The sequence below is a fragment of the Scyliorhinus torazame genome, chromosome 11 (genome assembly GCF_047496885.1).
Source record: "Scyliorhinus torazame isolate Kashiwa2021f chromosome 11, sScyTor2.1, whole genome shotgun sequence".
Lineage (NCBI taxonomy): Eukaryota > Metazoa > Chordata > Chondrichthyes > Carcharhiniformes > Scyliorhinidae > Scyliorhinus > Scyliorhinus torazame.
Genome location: NC_092717.1, coordinates 98,174,152 through 98,188,264, shown reverse-complemented (window position 1 = coordinate 98,188,264; position 14,113 = coordinate 98,174,152).

Here is a 14,113-nt window from a genome sequence, read left to right as displayed (position 1 = left end):
ATCCTCTGTGCTATTCAGTTTCGCCACTGCTGTTGTTATACCTGAAAGACCTCTGTATCTCAGCTCTCTAACCCCAAGTGTCCCGTAATTGGGGTGGGGGGGGGGGGGGGTGGCGAATGGATGCGGTAACGTGAGTTAGGGGGGTGGTGTATATATTCACTTTTTATTCCTTTGTTGCTGTTGAAGCTTACAATGTAACTTCATCATTATTAGCCATAACAAGTAAAAACCTTCTGATCGCCACATTTTACTCTAATACTGTATGATCCATTTTGGAGAGATAGGAAGGGATTCATAAAATAGTACTCATTCAACATTTATCTTTTGTTGATTGTCAAATTATCAGTGGAAATTATAACTCCTCAGTGAGAAATCATGGGCCTTCTTAAAAACATAAAGTTGGCACAGTGGCTGCTGAGGGGAACTGAGTAGCCATTCCCATTTTTCAGCAGCAACTCAAGGGCACTGGAGCTGCTACCCCAGTACTCATTTGGGTGGGGGGTGGGGGGGGAGGGGAAGGACCCCTCAGGGGTTTGGACTTGGTCAGGAAGCTGAAGCATCCAGGTCAGGTGTCACCTGGGCCGGTGGTGAGGGGAGATGGAGGGGGGTGAGGGGCTTTGCATTCCTGAGGCCTTCAAGCCATCTTTAAATATTGTGGAATCCCATAATAGGGGCAACTACAGTGGCTGCCTGTCTGTCTTGCCAAAAATGTCTATGACAGAGCCCTGCTCTTGGTTCTTTACTGATGGTCACCTCAATTCCCTTTGACTGTGAGCAGCCTCAAACTTCACAAATAAGAAATCGGCCTTGCTAGTTGTGAGAGAACTTCACAGCTGCAGATTGTGTTTGCTGTTTGCTCCTACTGGTCGCTGCAGATGCCTGGAGGCTGCTGTTGCTGTTTCCTTTCTTTTCTGTAGCCAGAACGACAGACAATTTTTAAAAGATAGCCGGCACCTTGAACACCATGATCAGGGGGACGTATGAGTCCTGAAAGCAATCCGGATTGAAGCAAGAAGACGCTACGGGACATGGGGTGCGACATTGATCCAAATGAGTAACATAATGATCCCATTGAAGGAGTGTTGCGTGCTGCATGTGACAGGTACTTCACTGCGGGGAGGGCCTGCACAGCCACGGCTCAAGAGCGGAGAATGGCACTGAAACATGGAGCAAGGAACACATTGATGGACAGATCATTTCTACGACAATGGTCTGGACATGATAACAAATTCTCAGACTTATCCTCCGTTTCTGTTGAGGAACCTGCTGAGAGTGATATCATGTTGTTGTATCTGAAAAACCTCAGATACATTCGACCAGTTCACTTACTCAAAGGTTTTACCTCGGGTGTTTTAATAATGAGGAGCACAAACCACAAACACAAGTTCAAGTTCACTAATATTTATTTAACATAATTAACCCGTAAATTATCCACAAAATATATTCTAGAGGTACCCAAGATCAGTTTATACTGCCCGCAAAGATGGCTTGGTAGGCCTATGGATTCAATCACCACATTCCTCTGGTCCGTCTTCACGAAGGTGGCTCTAGCTGGTGGCTGTCATGATATGCAGGCACACACACACACACACACAATGATATACAGACAAGCAGCTAATGGACACAGAGAACAGGACATGACCAATAAGCAGGCAGGACACTCGGGGGTGGGATCTGACTATAAAAGACACGAGGCACTCACACTCCACCTCTTTCCACTGATGAACATCTAGAGAGTCAGTCAAGGGTGTTGTTACAATCTCACACCTCCACCACGTGGCTAAGAGCTAGTCTGGTTCAGTCGGACAGAGTAACCACACTTAGGTTAACAGAGAGGCGAACTCACAGAGAACTGTGCTAACTGTGCTATTAGGTCAATAAACCTGATTGAACTAACGTCAAGGTCTGGAGTATCTTTCTGATCTAATCTGCATCCAGTTGCAGCCAGTGTTAGACCAGTGTACCTAACACAACATGATACCAGGAGTCTACTAATTTAAGGTGGCTTACCTCAGTCCGTTCCGTGATGACCAGCAAATGTATCGCGGCACCATGGAGAAGATTCAGGCTCCTCACCAGCTCAGGACCTCCGGCAATCTCAGTGCCAACTGGCGGATATTCAAGCAAAAGTTTCTGCTGTACATCGAAGCCTCAGACCTCGAGGGTGCATCTGATGCAAGAAACATCGCACTTCTCCTCTCAACAGCGGGTGATCAAGCCATCAAACTCTTCAACTCGTTTAACTTTACTGAAGGCCAGGACAAGACAAAATTTCAGACCATCCTGGACAAGTTCGATAGTCACTGTGAAGTGGACACCAATGAAATCTTCAAGCGCTACATATTCAAACAACGTCTTCAAGGCCTCCGCCTGCTAGTACTGTCCTGCAACTTTGGTGATATTGATGACTCCATGATCAGAGACCAAATCGTGTTTGGGGTACACTCTGATCCTCTGAGAGAGCAGCTCTTAAAAATCAAGTATATGACCCTGCCAGTTGCGATTGAAAAATGTACAGTGCTTGAGCACGCAAAAAATCGGTCTTCCCAATACAAATCGGCTGAAAATGAGAAACTTTCCTCCCACGAGGCAGTGAGTGTGCAGGCTATCTCCCGGATGCAGCGACTCAGCATTGAAGACAGCGGCCATCTCGCGCGCTTTTCCCGGAGCCCCACGCATGCGCGATGCGAACGGGATAACAAAGCGGCCGATACACACACTGCGCAGGTGCAGACGTCTGCCGACCGCACTGCGCATGTGCGACGATGTACACCGCGTCACGAAGTCGACGTCATGACGTGCCCGAAATGTGGCAACGCCCACTTAAAGGGGCACTGCACTGCAAGAGGCAGGCGATATTTAAACTGCGGGAAGCCTGGACACTATGCAGCCTTGTGCAGGTCTGCACCACCAGTCAGAGGCCAGCACTCCCATTTCCGATGACGGCGCGTCCAGAATGTGCAACAACGATTACAGGATTCTGATCCTGGCAGTACAACGGATCCAGAGGACGAGTGCCTGGAGTCCGCCTACCGAGTGGGCATCATTACCACACGTGAACATGCCACACCTAACTCATCTCGCATTCAGTCCATCCTCGCTGTGGATTCGGAGGACGAATGGCGTGCGGTGATGCAGGTCAACCACTGCTCCATCCAGTTCAAGCTGGACACAGGTGCTTCTGCCAACCTCCTCTCACAGGCAGACTTCAAATGCATCAAGAAGCCCCCCAAGGTCCTTCCAGCACCCTGCCAGCTCCTGGACTATAACGGTAATGCCATCACAGCACTGGGGTCCTGCCATCTACTCATCTCCAACCGGAGTACCCATGCACAGCTAAGGTTTGAAATTGTCAAGTCGGACAGGGCATCCCTGCTGGGTGCACATGCCTGCAAAAAGCTATACCTGAAGCAACGGGTTTATTCAACGACATCCTCCAATATGAATCTTCAAGCTGGCATTGACGACATCCTCGCTCAGTATCCAGATGTGTTTGACGGGATGGGCACTTTGCCATATCGGTACAAGATCCTACTGCGACCTGATGCCAAGCCAGTGGTTAATGCATCACGCCGGGTCCTGGCTCCGCTGAAAGAGCGCCTGAAGGAACAGCTCAAGGAGCTGCAGCAGCAGGGGATCATTTCCAGGGTAACCGAACCGACTGACTGGGTCAGCTCGATGATGGTGGTTAAAAAACCCTCTGCAGAACTGCGCATCTGCATTGATCCCAAGGTTTTCAACCAGAATATAATGCGTGAACACTACCCCATCCCGAAGCGGGAGGAACTCACCAGCGAGATGGCACATGCACGGTTTTTCACGAAGTTAGATGCGTCACATGGATTCTGGCAAATCCAGCTGGATGAGCCCAGCAGAAGGCCCTGCACCTTCAACACACCGTTTGGCAGGTACTGCTACAACCGTATGCTGTTTGGCATCATCTCGGCATTGGAGATATTTCATCGCATCATGGAGCAGATGATGGAGGGCATCGAAGGGGTTCGTGTGTACGTGGACGACGTCATCATATGGTCCATGACCCCTGAGGAGCATGATTCCCGTCTCCAGCAGATATTCTGCCGTGTCCACGCCAATGACCTGAAGCTGAACAGGGCCAAATGTTGCTTTGGCATGTCGACACTCAAGTTCCTAGGAGACCAGATCTGTCAGCAGGGCGTGTGCCCCAACACAATCAAGGTCAAGCCCATCGCAGCCATGAAGGTCCCGGAAGACAAGAAGGCGGTATTGTGCTTCCTGGGCATGGTCAATTTTCTGGGCAAGTTCATCCCAAACAAGGCCTCACACACCACGGCCCTACGAAACCTAGTGAAGAAGTCCACTGCCTTCGAGTGGAAGGCGGCCCATCAGGTAGAGTGATTGGAGCTGAAAGCCAAGCTCACCACTGCACCCATATTGGCATTTTTCGACCCAGACAGGGAAACAAAAATGTCGACAGATGCGAGCCAGGATGGCATTGGTGCGGTCCTGCTGCAACGCGATGACACCTTATCCTGGGCATCGGTTGCCTACGCATCAAGGGCAATGACGCCCACTGAACAAAGGTATGCACAAATAGAGAAGGAATGCCTCGGCCTTCTCACTGGCATTCTCAAGTTTCACGACTATGTCTACGGCCTGCCGACATTCACATTCGAGATGGATCACAGGCCCCTGGTCCACATTATCCACAAGGACCTTAATGACATGACGCCTCGTTGCAGCGCATCCTCCTCAATCTCAGAAGGTACGACTTTGACCTGGTCTACACGCCTGGCAAGGAACTCATCATACACTGTCCCGCTCCATCACCGTGCCTAGTGAACCACCGAACGTCATCCAGCAAATTGAGTCACAGGTTCAGTCACAGGTGCAGCTGTGTGTTAGCACCCTCCTGGCATCTGATGAGAAGGTGATTCGTATCCGTGAGGAGGCAGCCAAAGCCCCCCTTTGCAGCGTGTTATGTAACACCTAGCCAATGGCTGGCAAAAAGGGCAGTGCCCTCAATTTTTCAATGTAAAGGACGACTTGACGGTGGTTGGTGGTATCCTCCTCAAACTGGACCGGATTGTCATTCCACTCAGTCTCCAGAGCTTGGTGCTCCGTCAAATCCATGAGGGCCACCTGGGTGTGGAGAAGTGCAGACGCAGAGCCAGGCAGGCTGTCTACTGGCCCGGGATCAGCCAGGACATCGCGAACATGGTCCTTAACTGTGCGACCTGTCAACGCTTCCAGCCAGTGCAGAGTAAGGAGACACTTCAGCAGCATGAAATCGAAACCTCTCCGTGGTCCAAGGTTGGCATCGACATCTTTCATTCAAATGGTCGTGATTACGTGTTAATCATTGATTACTATTCCAATTACCCTGAAGTCGTGAAGCTCTCAGACCTCACATCTCGGACCATCATCAAGGCCTGTAAGGAGACGTTCTCCAGGCATGGTATCCCACTCACTGTCATGAGTGACAATGGCCCGTGCTCCAGCAGCCATGAATGATCTCTGTTTGCCCAGTCGTATTAGTTCAAACATGTCACTTCCAGCCCACACGATCCGCAGTCAAATGGAAAAGTTGAGGAAGGGCTGCACATAGTGAAGCAGTTCATCTGCAAGGCCGCGGATTCTGTGTCTGACATTCATCTTGCGCTGTTTGCGTACAGGGCGACCCCACTGTCCACTGACATGTCACCGGCTCAACTCCTGATGAACAGGGACCTGTGAACGACACTTCTAGCCATACACGTGCCCAACCTGGATCACCTCCCGGTGCTGCAGAAGGTGCAGCAACTCTGAGACCGGCAGAAACAGGGCAATGATGCTCATGCCACCAATTTTCCCGTGTTATCCCCATCAGACACTGTTCGGGTCAAGATCCCTGATGGAGGCTGGTCAGCTCCAGCTGTCGTTGTTCGACAGGCTGCCCCCCGCTCGTATGTTGTGCGTCTGGCCGATGGTTCTGTTGTGCGACGAAACAGACGGGCACTGCGCAAGGTTGCCTGCCTGTAACCACATTCTTCTCCGTTTCCTTCCGTTGTTTTGCCACCTCCTGATACCTCGACTCACGAGGCCACCAGTCAGGCTTCAATCCCGCCCATCAAGGTGCTGCCGTCCCCACCACCACCTCTCCGGCGGTCGACCAGGATCAGACGCAAGCCACAGAGACTGGACTTATGAACATTTGTTTTGTTTGCTGTGTTCTGTATTCCCGCATTAGACAGCTGTTTTCACATGTACAAATGGTCACATCCACTGCATGTATATATGTTAATACTGACCTATTCTTGTAAATACGCTCACAAATTTCATCCAAACATAGAAAAAAAGGGAAGATGTCATAATATGCAGGCACACACACACACACACATAATGATATACAGACAACAGCTAATGGACACAGAGAACAGGACATGACCAATAAGCAGACAGGACACTCAGGGGTGGGATCTGACTATAAAAGACACGAGGCACTCACAATCCGCTTCTTACCACTGTTGAACATCTAGAGAGTCAGTCAAGGGTGATGTTACAATCTCACACCTCCACCACGTGGCTAAGAGCTAGTCTGGTTCAGTCAGACAGAGTAACTACACTTAAGTTAGCAGAGAGTCGAACTCACAGAGAACTGTGCTACTGTGCTATTAGTTCAATAAACCTAATTGAACTAACTGCAAGGTCTGGAGTATCTTTCTGATCTAATCTGCATCCATTTGCAGCCAGTGTTAGACCAGTGTACCTAACACGACTGTGGCCTCTTCGTTATTTCTCTAGTTTGGTCTGGTCTGTTCAAGGTCACCTCCCACGCTGAGTCTTTACTGCTGATGTGCCTTGGGTGCCTGCTTTTACACCGCTCCCTACACCCCCTTTTGCCATTCCTCTGGCTTTCTGGCAATGATGCATCGAGTGGGTGGCTCAGCACACAATGATCTGGCTGATGACCATTTGACAGGATACCTGGGCCTGCCCCAGGTGTCTCATTTCTGGTGGTGTGGGCTGCACATAACCTGTTCCCTTACAAGGTAACAGCAGAAACTCTGGGTGACAGAAAGTCTGGCCTGATATGTGTTACCGATAATAGACCTGTGCATATCAATAGCGCGCGATGATCTCCTGATGGGTGATTGATGGGGCAAGTCCAGACTTGTTCTGGCAGGTTGTCTGTTGGTTGTGTATTTGTCTTTGGTCAAGTCTGAATTCCAATTGCCTGCCTAAGGATTGACTGCAGTATGATTTTAAAATGGCCAATCCTTTCATTTAAAATGGCCAATTTAAACCGGGCATAAACCTAGGCCTTGCTAGGTTACCACAGTCCCTCCTCTTGATCCAGTGAGCATCAGCAAACTGGATCACACAACCCCAACCAAACCATCCTAAGCGAGCAAGTACACCAATCTTGGGTATTATAATACTTTTTCTACCATGCCCCCCATAGTGTACATTACACCAATGATACATTCACTCAAGTAATAAACCAAAGTACACCAGAGAGAAATACACAGTCGCTAAAATTGAAAGAGAAGAGAAACATAATTATAATACAAGTAAAGGAGCATAAATACATAACTATAATACAAGTAAAGGAACATAAATACATAACTATAAGTCCTTAGTAAATCCTTTTGCATCGCTGGATCCCGGTTTCGACAGCCAGTCATTTTATGAATTCTTTCTTCCATTTGATTAACTTAAGTGTGAGGATGGTTAGGTACATGGCCACAAGTAGGATGCCTATTACAGTGAGGTGTGACAGGAGGCGGACCCATGGTTGAATTTGAATGTTTGAGTCCCAATCCCAAAGGTCCTCCCACCAGGTAGAGATTTAACTCACCAATCTTCTCTTGTATTTCCCTTGTTTGTTGCACTACTTTGAAAAAGGTCTTGTGTGCAGTGCTCAATTGTCGGAGTTTCTTGGGCAGAAGTGTTATCTTGGTGTCAAGATTTTCAGTATATTCTCCAAGACTTTGTCTCAGCTCCGCACTAGCATTTATCAGTGTCTTCCCTCTTCTCTGTATGTCTACCATTTCAATTGGTCCTACCCTAGCAGGAATGTGTGGCCTGATACCAAAGGTTGTGCTGTGGATGTTGCATGTGTCTGCCCCACACTGGTATTTTGCTAGCGAGGTTATGGTACAATATTTTCTCTTCCTCCTGTATGCTACCCAGGTGACATCCTTGTTCAGATTTTGGATTTCTAAGGTACAATTTAGGCCGGTAGCTGTTCTGAATCGACACAGGGCATGTTCATTCTCATATACCGGATATGGACACACAACTGTTTCCTCTGTGTGCTCACATTTGTCCAGACTGATGCCGATGAGATTTCCTTCCTTCTTGACCACATACTGTAGGGTTCCCAGATATCCCATACACAATCCCCCTTGACTGATCCCTATGTTTTCATCTTCAAAGATTCTCAACCCGACTTTGTCTTTTAATATTACGGGGATCCCTAATACCATCCCTAGTGTGGTTCCCAGGATTCCACTAAAACTACCTTTAGACCAGACACTGACCAATTGCCGCAATTGGCAGTTTGTGACACTGGGGTATCTTTCTCCCTGGTACACGTGTTCAATTTATTCACCGCTGATCCAGGTCTAACCTCACATTCCAGGCAACTAGTTTATGGCCCAATTTTACTCGTCGAAATCTGTATTAGTCCTTCACTCACTTAAGACTGTCCTTCACGTGGGGCATTTGCACTCTTAATTCAGGCTCAGGCGGAGTGTTGGAGAATACTAGGTTGATGGGTCTGACTTTGGAGCAACATAGTCACTTCTTATCGAAGGACCGTATGGGGTGCTAAATGTTGTATCTGTAAAACTTCAGATACTTTCGACCAGGGGCGGCAAGGTGGCACAGTGGTTAGCACTGCTGCCTCACAGCTCCAGGGTCCCAGGTTTAATTCTGGCCTTGGATAACTGTTTGCACTTACTCCCCATGTCTGCATGGGTTTCTCCCGGGTGCTCCAGTTTCCTCCCACTGTCCAAAGAAGTGCAGGTTGAGTTGATGGCCATGCTAAATTTCCCCTTAGTGTCCAAAAGGTTAGGTGGTGTTACTGGGGATAGGGTGGAGGCATGGGCTTGGTTAGGGTGCTCTTTCCAAGGGCCGGTGCAGACCGATGGGCCGTATGATTCCTTCTGCACTGTAAATTCTATGATATGATCTATGACCTGAGCTCACTTACTCAAAGGTTTTACCTAGGTGTCATTAATAATGAGGATAAGAAACCTCAAACACAAATTCAAGTTCAAGAATATTTATTTAACACAATTAACCCATAATTTACGGGTGGCACGGTGGTACAGTGGTTAGCACTGCTGCCTACAGTGCTGAGGACCCGAGTTCGATCCTGGCCCCGGTTCACTGTCTGTGTATGCAGGTCAGGTGGATTGGCCACGCAAAGTGAGAGATTGCTCTCACTTCGGTCAAATCTGTGATCTCCAGGGCCTGTTCTTCTTAGGGCGTGAGGACTCAGATCTCTGGTACTCCAACCTCTCCGCCTTGGCCCTTTCCCACTTATTATGGGCTATCTTCAACCATGGGGACAAAGAGAGGGCTTTGTTAGCCACACACCTGATGGATTTGGGAGTCTATGGCAGGTGGCTTGTGCACGGCACCGCAATTGGACATGAAGCGGTTGTGTTGGTGGGGGCCATGGGGTGCTGAGGAGCAAGCACGGAGATCAGATATGGGGAAGGTGCGAGGTGTCAGTCAGTGATTTGTAGAGGGCGGGGAGGTGTTGGGAATTTGAGGGATGGCATGCAGAACTGATGCCAGGAAAGAAGTGGCACCATACCCTTGCTGTTCAGTGGAGGTTGTTAGTCTTCTTCTTACATTGCTCTGTGGTTCTCTGTCATGATGCCCGCATTAACAGCCACTATCACTGCCTGCCACGTGCTTTTGGTGACCCTGCGTCTGGTCCTCCGACCCCCTCGGGGGAATAGGATGTTCCATCTCACATCGACCGCGTAGAGAAGCCTTCTGAGGATGGCATCCCCAAAGCGAGGAGCAGGTCTCTGCTCTGCCATGATTGTATGTTGACTGGAATGAGTGGTGAAGGAGCGTTTAAAAGCAGCTCCTCCTGTTTAGCGGTGAGACGCTGAGGCATTGGTCTGGCAACCCAGACGGCGGGACAGCCAGTAATGCAGAGAAGCTCTTGGGGACTCATTTCTGGCACTAAGTGCCATTAAATACGGGTCGCGATCTCGCTGACGTGGACGGCGAGAAACACCCCGCCAATTGCGGCCAAAATGAGACTTCAAAATATTTCCGTTCAATCGCATCCAAAGTAAAAATTACCCCCCAAATATTGTTACACATTATGAAACAAGCCCTGGAACCTCCCCCTTACCCAACCAGTGTTTTTAAAAAAACAGCCATTAATTTAAAACTCACACAAGCTGAGGTGATATCAAGTTGTGATTTACAGGTTGCTAAGCAACAGAATGTACAGCTGGTGACACTTGTGCTGCCCATTCCATTTGCTGACAATGTGGATGTAGACATGGTTTTCAGCAGTTTGAATTATGCTTCCCATGCCATTGTTACTAACATGGTCCAATGCTTATAATGTGCACTGTATTGTAATTTGGACAGCCAACTGATATATAAGTTAATTATTTTAATAAGCGACTAAAACGTTTGCAGGCTTTCCATGTGTTATCTCGCAAACACTGAACACTAACCTACTATTTAGCCCTTTACCTTTGCTCTACGCAGTACAGTGTATAATATAGTTCATTTTCTGTACAGTTGCAGTGATGGATGGTTAATTGAGTCACTCTGCGATACTATATGTGATACTTTTGACCTGAGCATTACTGGCCGGATTAAAGTATCACACTTCCTAAAAGAGTGTTGCATCACGATTCATGACAAGATCAGGAGGGTTATCTGGGGTGCACTGGATTTCTTTTGTTTCATGATACATTTACTTTATCACAACTAACAGGACGGCTATTTATTCTTGTGACAAAAATTATTTTGGCAATTTTGCTATTTGTTTACCCATTTGACTGAAAATGTTAGCAAATCTTATTTTAAGCAGTTTAGATATTTAGTCGGGCTGCGGCTAAACTGCAGCATATTTATGTTGTTGCATTATACAATGGTCTGATCTGAAATTTATACAAAGAAGATAATAAATAATGAACTATGTGATATGATAAGTATTATCACAAGTGAGCTGGCTAATTCACAGTGAAGTGAATTTTAATTTGCTCATGAGGGAGAGTATCATGCAGCCGGTCATTTGTTGTTCTGTTCATGCAGTTTATTTAAAATATATAATTTGTTAGAGAAGTTCACTTATTTAAATTACATCAATTAATTTTAGTTGTGAATATAAGAACTACAAAAGACATTTTTGTATTAAGATATGAAGATTTGCCTTTCTTCTCTTCGGCCATCATAGACATGCCATAAAGTTGAGTCACATTATATATTAAACCAATAGTGTCAAATCAATCCCAAATCTGAGGCAACCTCTTTTCTGTGCACATATTTTCTATTTGTTGCGTTTAGTCTTGACCAAGTGGTCCCATGCATCCTATTGTTGAATCCAGATCTGCCTAAAAAACTTTCCTCGATTATTTCTGAATGTGAATGGTCTTGTCTGTTATTTTATATCTTCCGGCATGGTGTCACGGTGGTTATCACTGCTACCTCATAGAACCAAGGACCCGGGTTCAATTCTGCCCTTGGGTGACTATCTGTGTGGAGTTTGCACTTTCTCCCCGTGTCTGCGTAGGTTTCCTCCGGGTGCTCCGATTTCCTCCCACAGTCCAAAGATGTGCAGCTTAGGTGGATTGGCCTTGCTAAATTGTCCTTTAGTGTTCAAAAATGTGCAGGTGAAGTGGAGTTTTGGGGTTACGGGGATAGGGCAGGGGAGTGAGCCTTGGTAGGGTGCTCTTTCAGAAGGTCGGTGCAGGCTCCATGGGCCAAATGGCCTCCTTTTGCACTGTAGGAATTCTATGATTCTATGATAATAATCTTTTATTGTCACAAGTATGAAGTTACTGCGGAAAGACCCTCATCGCCACATTCCGGCATCTGTTCAGGTAAGCTGGTCGGGGAATTGAACCCACGCTGCTGGCCTTGTTCTGTATTACAAACCAGCTTTCTAGCCCACTGAGCTAAACCAGCCCCTGATACTAAACTGGCTGAAGTCATTTTATCCACAACCACTGAAAAGTACACTAAAATATGCTGCACAGCCTTGAAAGACCGGAACAAACATAGCGCTGGTTAAAGAAATGATCAACTGGAAACCAGCAACATGCATAAATGAAAGAACAGCAAATTAAAAAAAATTAAAACACAAGGTAAAAATTAAACAACAACCCAAGAAAATATATAAACGATACGTATGGACAATCCAATAAATACCGATCACTGCAAGAAATCACACATAATTTTTCTGCTAAGGTGCTAATTAAAGTTAAAGATACAAAATTTCAGCCATAGTCGGAGAGCAAGTGATTGCCCCGGATGTAATGTGGTCCTGTAAGAATTCCCTCATGTCTCTTCTACCAGTCCATCTTCCACACCCATTTTCCAACGTAGATATTTTCCAATGAGTGAGGAATGAGGGCAATTCTGTTGTCCTGTTTCCAGCACCGCACGCCCACCCCACCCCACCTCCTCATATCGGGCGATCACACCAGGGAAACTTGTTCGCTATTCTGGAAGGACTGCTGAGTATGTCCTCAAATAATCACAGCAGACCGCTTAACCTGCTTTGCCTAAGTGGTAATCAGGTGAAGAAATGACCGGTCTTTTTACAGAGCCACCCTGATTTTAATTTCGAAAGAAGGGCACACAATCTGCCATACCAGGTTACTATCCAGGTGGTGAATGTGAAAGACTATCCCAAGGCATGTGTTTTCCCATAAACATTGAATAAATATATATATTTAGTAGATAAGGTTAACTGAGGAAATGAATCAAAGGTTACAGAGCAGGAGTGGTTATGTCACAGTAATACAGAATTAACTGTTTACTGATTAAAAATCTACAGCAGAAATCAGTGCCTAAGATAGATATAAATTGGTAAGATTAATTTAGGATTAGGTTCCCAGATAGCTGACAAAGTAACAGCATCGGTACTCTGTCTACTGAGCAGATTGCTTGTATTTAGCAATGTTGCCAGAATTAATATAACCTCATCATAAGCTGAGATGGAAACATTGGTTGCTTCACCCTCCTGGGAAAATGATGCTAGCCTTCTGAGACATTAACATAATGAACATTTATCAATAGAGGTGCAATTCATTCTTCCTGGACCACGTGATCCTGCATAAATTCACTCCCATGCTGGTAGCTGTATCTGGGCTAATGGCTTAAATTTCATCTCCTATTATTTAAGGGGGCATCTGTGAAACATATTTATATCTGTCTGCTGTTTGACTTGAGTTGCTGTACAATTTATTTTTCTGCCAAAAATGTATTTTTCGCTTTTACAAGAGACATTTTTGGATATATACTAGGCAAGATAGTCCTACACATCTACTATAAAGCAAATTACAAGAACTACAAAAATAACTAGAACTAAACTAAGAATTAGGAACTGACGACTGCAGTGGAAAAACACAATCCTCCTTAATTTCTGAAGAAACCACCCCATTCCAGTGACCCAAGAGTCCAGACCTTTTGGTGTCAGTCTCCTCATACAGCCCTATTGCTACCACAAATAACCTCCTAATCAAAGAAACACTGGTAAGTAGACAAGTCAATTTTTGCTAACTTAAAGGACTCAGAAAGGCCTCAAGATAAGGCACAACATATTTATATCCCCTTTCCAAACCATGTTCAGGCCTGCAGCCTTGCTGGTTTGTTTTCTACACCAGGGAAGGAATCTTTTTTTTTGTATAACCTGCTATGGCACCCTGAACCAGTGCATGGTCAATTCCAGCCCCACTTGACCCGGAATCGCAACATGGTTTTTAAAAAATAAATTAAAGTGCCCAATTATTTTTTCCAATTAAGGGGCAATTTAGCATGGCCAATCCACCTGTCCTGCACATTTTTGGATTGTGGGGGTGAAACCCACGCAAACACGGGGAGAATGTGCAAACTCCACACGGACAGTGACCCAGGGCCGGGATTCAAACCCGGGTCC